We start from the raw sequence: 6,354 nt of genomic DNA, 5'->3' as shown, positions 1-6,354 counted from the left end.
TTGTTTATTTTATTTAGTTGTTGTTTGTTTTATTTAATTGTTGGTTATTTTATTTAATTGCTAGAATTGTTTGTAGAATATTTTTTGTGAAAATATTTGTTAAATTATATTTATTTCTTTTTTTATTTTTAAAAATGTGATTATGTGAGTTTTGGTTGAATGCACTAAGGTGCGTGGTAGATAGTGATGTACCCTAGTAATTTAGTGTGTGCTAGTGCATGGTAGCATGATGCACATGGGTAGAATTTCCTACACATTATATAGTTTCCATATATTAGATTTAATTGATTTATTTACAAAAATATATATAAATGAAAGGGAATGGGAAACCATATGTTGGATGTGTGGGTGTAGTGGGAAAGGAAGTCAAATTTTTCATTTATTTTCTAAGGCAAATAAAGTCAAAATTTGAAGAAGATAACCATTTTGGGAAAGGAGTATGATCACCCTTTTATCTCCAATCAATTGTGATAAAGGAAAATAATAAGAAATTAAAAGAAAATAAAAAGAGAAAGGAAACTTACCATTTTATTTGATTAGGCTTTATTGAGAGAATTAAGATAAAGGGGGAAGGAAAATTTGGGAAGGGTCATTCTTGCTCTTGGCTGTGTGTTGAAGAGAGGAAGAGAGAGAGAGGGTGGCGAGCTAGAGAGAGAAAGGGGAAGGGGCTGCCATTTTTCTAGAGAGAAGGTGGAGGAGAAAGGAAGAAGAAGAAGGAGGTCCTAGGTATGGTTTTCTTATAGTTCCTTGTTATTTTTTTTTAGATTAAGGTTTATCTTCCCCATCATCTTAAGAATTTTCTTCTATGTTCTTCTTCTTCATGGGTTTCAAAAACCCTAGGGTATTCAAAGGTGATTATCACTTGGGTGTTGATCAAGTTGTGTTCTTGATTTTACAATCAAGAGAGGTATTGAATCTTTCCCCCTCAATCTTTTCGTTATTGGTATTTGATGATTGATGTTTTGGAGAGACTATGGCTGAAAATGGGTTTGTTTGTAATAGGATAATATGTTGTGTTGATGGAGTGTTTTTCTTATATTTTGATGCATGGGAAAATAGACCTAGGCATGGGCATGGGTTTATGTTGTTTGGGTTTGATTTTTATGGTTGTGTATTAAGAATATGTGTAGTGTGATAATTATTGAAATATGGTGATTATGATATGTTGTTCAAAGCTTTTCTATGGTTAAATGATAGGTATGTTTTGGCTTAAGGAATTTATGTGAAATTGTACAAGGGTTTAATTTTGTGATCTATGAAAAGTGATGATGAATATTTAAAATACATGAAAAGAATGGGTTAATTTTTTATTAAATGTGTTTCGGCCTAGGATAATGCACATGTATGATGGTTATTTTTTTAATGTCAATTTAATCTTAGAAATCATGATAGGTTGTGATCTTGTATGAAGATATGATGGTTTTGTTCTTTGGAATAATTGCATGGTAATAATATATTGAGAGTATATTTAACACGAGATCAAGGGTGGTTATTTGTTCACGACTTGTGAATAAGTTTCAAGGTGATTGATGAATTGCTGTATGCTCATGATGTGATTAAAATGGTTAAAGAGGTTAGAAGCATGTTAGGGTTTGCGTTGGAATATTGTACATAAATAAGCATGAATTTTGTGAATATAATGAAAATAATGAATTTTATGATTTAATGTGCTTGCTGATTTTTGTGCAAAAATAATGTTGTTTATGATGAGAATAATGTTTTGAGTATTATTCTTTTTATGACCTTATGTGTAATTAAGCATAAGTGTATGTTGTGTGTAACTCCTACCATGTGTGCATGGCCCATGCACACATGAGTTATATGAGAGGTAAAAATAGTAATTATATGAAGCTAAGAAATGTCGTTTTGATTATGGTATAGGCTCGTTGAGAAGTTGTGGTTTTACTTAGCTTTGACCTGAGGTAAGGAAGTTAGATAGAATTTATGAATGTTATATTATGCATGGTAAGACTTTTGTGTGAATGAAATGTTATGAATTTTGAATGCCATAATGTGATGATATGTTGGCTTGTATGAATATTGTATGATATGAATGGATGTTAGCGTGATGAACGCGACACATCAAAATGGGTTGCTAAGGATAAAGAAGACGTAACCCAAGTTACTAAGGATATGAAGACGTAACTCCATGGGCGGACGCGCCGAGGTTATTCAAGGACCAGAGACTCTTGTTTACCTCAAAGGGTGGCATGGACAAGTTAGCGGGCCATGTTCACAAGGAATTGTTTATGAATGTGTTATGATGTCTGGTGATGTTTATGATTATGTTATGATGTTTGGTGATGTTTATGATTTTGTTATGATGTTTATGATATGACGGTGGCATTATGTTTATGTTTATGTTTATGATATTGATGCCAATTTTATGATGATGCTATGATGTATAAAGATGAATGATAGTGTTTGTAAATTGTTGTATCTTACTTGCTTGTTGTTTGTTCTTCCTTACTGGGCTTTTAGCTCACCCCCTTACTTTCCCTTCCAGGTAGCAAATAGGTTTTCTCTGTGGCACGCGTGGTGATGTGGGGAGTTCTATCGTCCTGGTGTGTATGGCGTTGGGGCATCCTATGGGCGAAAAACGATCAATTAAAAACGCCATTTTTAATAATGTTATGTTTTATTAGACTTTTTTTTAAAACTTATCAGTGGGACTTGAATTATTGGTTGTGTTTAGAAATTTGCATAAAAACTGATATTTTCTTTTAAAACTATTGGGCTCAACTTGCATGTTTTTAAGCAAGACCCCACTGAAACCTTTATAATAAGTGGATTTCTTTTATAGACCAATGAAAATGTGAATGTTTTATTAAGTACTAGTCTAGGGAATTTTAAAGGTGAATTGAATATATGGCATGTCTGCGGATCCCCGAACACTCGGATACTTTATACGATCGTTTATGGCCAGCTTATGATAGTTAATGCTCAAGATATTAGGAGTCTATTTATTTCATGATCAGATCATATCCTAGTATAAATGGGAATATTATATAATAAATGTAATGAATACGCAAATCCGTGATTGACTCATGGGGTTACCCAAACCTATCCAAGGAATTTCTCTATAAATACTGAGAATATTGGACAGGAAAAGGGAGGATTATTCTGTAATACCGAAACTCTGTCAAAATAGAGAGAGAAAATCAGTAATAATATAGACTTATGGACTAGGTGGATTTTAACCAATAAACCACGTAAAAAAATTAGTGTTCTTGAGAGTTATCTTCTTACTTCGGTTTACCATCAAGCACTAATTCAACCTTGTTATTTTCTTAATTCACTGTTGGCGAAAAACCACGTCAACAACCTAAATCAATTCCTATCATCATTATGATTGTATTATTATATTACTACTATTATTATTAATAATAATGTAATATATAATCTATATATATTATGTGATAATAAGAAATAAGAGAGTGGAAATTTAGAAAATGTTTCAGAAATTGTCATCTTCTTCTTTTATTCTAACATTTCTCAAGCCATAATCCAAGTTCTCATGTGTTGAGATTAACTTGTGATTTATAAATTACAAACCCTTGTTCTTTATGTACTTACACACATCTTGAGGTGTAGAGAACACTCTGAAAGATCGTGGTCTGAGTACTCAAAGCGTTGGACAAGAAGATCGTTATATGTACGAAAAGACTCAAGGACACTTGATAGGCTTAAAGAGGTAAATATTTATGTTCTTGAATATTTGTATACATGTGCATATGATATATATATATAAGTATGTGTATAATTATACATATGTTGCATGATTAATGATATTGCATATTAATGGTTCCAGTCTGGATGTTTTCTTGAACATATAAACTGTTTATATGAGATATGAATTTTTTTTTATTGTTTACAAACTGGGCCCACCATGCCAATTCGCTGTGCACTCTGATTGTTTTTCCAACACAAACGTCCTTTCTCAGTGAAAGGCAATTGAGCTAAGGAACCTTTGGAGGTTGTACACAGCGATGTCTGTGATCCAATCAATGTACAAGCAAGAGATGGGTATGAGTACTGTAGAAAATTCTTATTGCAGGATCTTTATTTATTTTCATGTAATTTACATATTATAAAACAAACATGTAAATTCCTAAAACATGCTCCTATGAAATTTATACAAATACAGAGTAAAGTAAAAAAAAATTACATTACGCAGCGGAACTGGAACAAATCCTTCCTTCAATCTCTCTAACCCTTTATCAAGAGATTGAGCTAGATTAGCAACACAGTCTTCCTCACCAAGCCTTTGATCAACCTAGAACTAGGGTGGGCTGGTTCTGAACACGTGAGATAGAAATCTAGAAGAGAGAGTGGCTAAGGAATGTTAGACTGTCTAGGTTTTCACTTACCCAATGAATCAATTGAGACTGACTTCCTTATGAAAACCCTAGATATCATATTCCTTATATATGCAACATAATGAGCTTTATTTAAATTTAAATTTAAATTAATTAAAAATAATAAACAAAAATAAAAGCATTGGGCTGCCATAGATGGACTTGGGCCCAATCTCTTTGTTTTGAATTTAAATCCCAATTGGGCTTAAATTCAAAACCTTTTATTTATTTTTTAATTAATTAATTAAATCCTTATTCAAATTAACTAATTATAATTTGAAACTTGATTTAATATTATTTATTTATATTGATACCAATTTATCAATAATAATAATAATAAATTTACCCAAAGATTCTCTTTTATTCTCTAAATCTCATATCTCTGTATATTTTCCAAAATTGACCTAGTCAACTTTAAAAATCCTAATTGATAATTAAATCAATTAATTTAGACATTCTAGATGAATTACCCAAAGGTGATGCGGAGACCATGGATCCATGAAATCAAGCTTCAATAAGTTACCGTGAATTTATTTACGAATAATTTTACTACCTTATTAATTCCTCGTAACTCCACTATAAACTCATAATTGAACTCTTGAATTCCTAGAACGTATTTTCCAAACCAAAAATATGTTATCAATTGTTATAACTATTATAGTAAATCAATCATTTATCGATGACTTACCAACGAGCTGGGTGAAAATTACCGTTTTACCCCTCATCAGTATTTTATCCTTAACTCCCACTAAGTTCCTTATAAATGATATTTCTGTGAACTTAATCACAGAAATGAGATCTCAATCATTTAACCTTTTGAACAAAGCAATTAAGGAAATCATATTTTCACTTCTCATACAAAAGTTATAGATTTCATATCTATGAATAATATTCCCACTCAATTACACTACTAAATCTCAAAGATGTAAGTATGGGCTAGACCGTAGGGTAAGCTAGACCGTAGGGTAAGTTGGTAACGAACAAGTCAAAAGATTTAAATAATATAATTTGCATAATTTTATCACTCAGAATTAAGATTGACTTAACCCATGGTCAGCGTTGTGACATTGATTAGATTTGATAAGAACGATACTTATTTATCAATCAATAATCCATATCGGTCCTAGTCCGATGTAACCAAATACATGTGATCTTATCTACTTGGTTAATGCCTTGGACAAGACATCACACCCTATATGTGTAGGTAGATCATATCGTAGATTTCCTAATTAGTAAAAATCCAATGCACTGATCTAATCTTAAGACTTGTTCTTTAGAACATATAATTACAATTAAAATCCACTATGACCTAGTCACTATAACTGTAACCATCCATATGTTCGGGATTTTATAAATGTTTGTATTATTTCAATAATCTTGTCATAAAACAAGCAAGCAACACGATTGTCAAAATAAATGATTTCTATTACTTTTATTGACAATATGAAATCGTGTTACATGTCCGACATGGTTTTATAAGGGCATAAAACCCAACAAGTAATTTGTCACTTTTATTAACGATTACTCAAGATATGGTCATAATTATATAATGCTTAGGAAATTTGAAACCTTTGGTAAGTTTCAAGAATTCAAAGCTGAGGTTGAGAAGAAATTAGGTAAGACTCTTACAACACTTCGATCAGATCGAAGTGGTGATTATTTGGATTTTGAATTCAAAGATTTCATGCTGGAGCATGGTATTCTATCCCAACTCACAACACCGGGAACACCACAGCCAAATGGTGTTTTAGAAAGGAGAAACTGAACCTTGTTGGAAATGGTCAAGTCTATGTTAAGCTACTCTTCACTCTCTCTCTCATTCTGAGGATTTTCACTTAAAACGACGACTTACATTTTGAATGTGGTCTCATCTAAGATCATAAGCAAAACGCCACTGGAACTATGGAATGGAAACAAACCTTGTTTGCACCATTTTCGTATTTAGGGCTGTCATGCTCATGTTCTTAGACCTAAATCAAGGAAACTTGATTCGAGG

At 31.9% G+C, this 6,354-nt stretch overlaps 1 long non-coding RNA gene across 1 annotated transcript; it reads left to right on the top strand.

The window, feature by feature from the left end:
- The first annotated feature begins 396 nt into the window (after nt 1-396).
- LOC133828995 (uncharacterized) lies at nt 397-2,831 on the top strand. The gene is made up of 3 exons (XR_009891439.1): nt 397-726; nt 841-907; nt 2,507-2,831. It is a non-coding gene; the product is annotated as an uncharacterized LOC133828995 (long non-coding RNA).
- The last annotated feature ends 3,523 nt before the right edge of the window (nt 2,832-6,354 follow it).

Source organism: Humulus lupulus, chromosome 4 (genome assembly GCF_963169125.1).
Source record: "Humulus lupulus chromosome 4, drHumLupu1.1, whole genome shotgun sequence".
NCBI lineage: Eukaryota > Viridiplantae > Streptophyta > Magnoliopsida > Rosales > Cannabaceae > Humulus > Humulus lupulus.
Note: the sequence above shows the minus strand (reverse complement) of the source record. Positions and strands in the feature narration are given on the sequence as shown.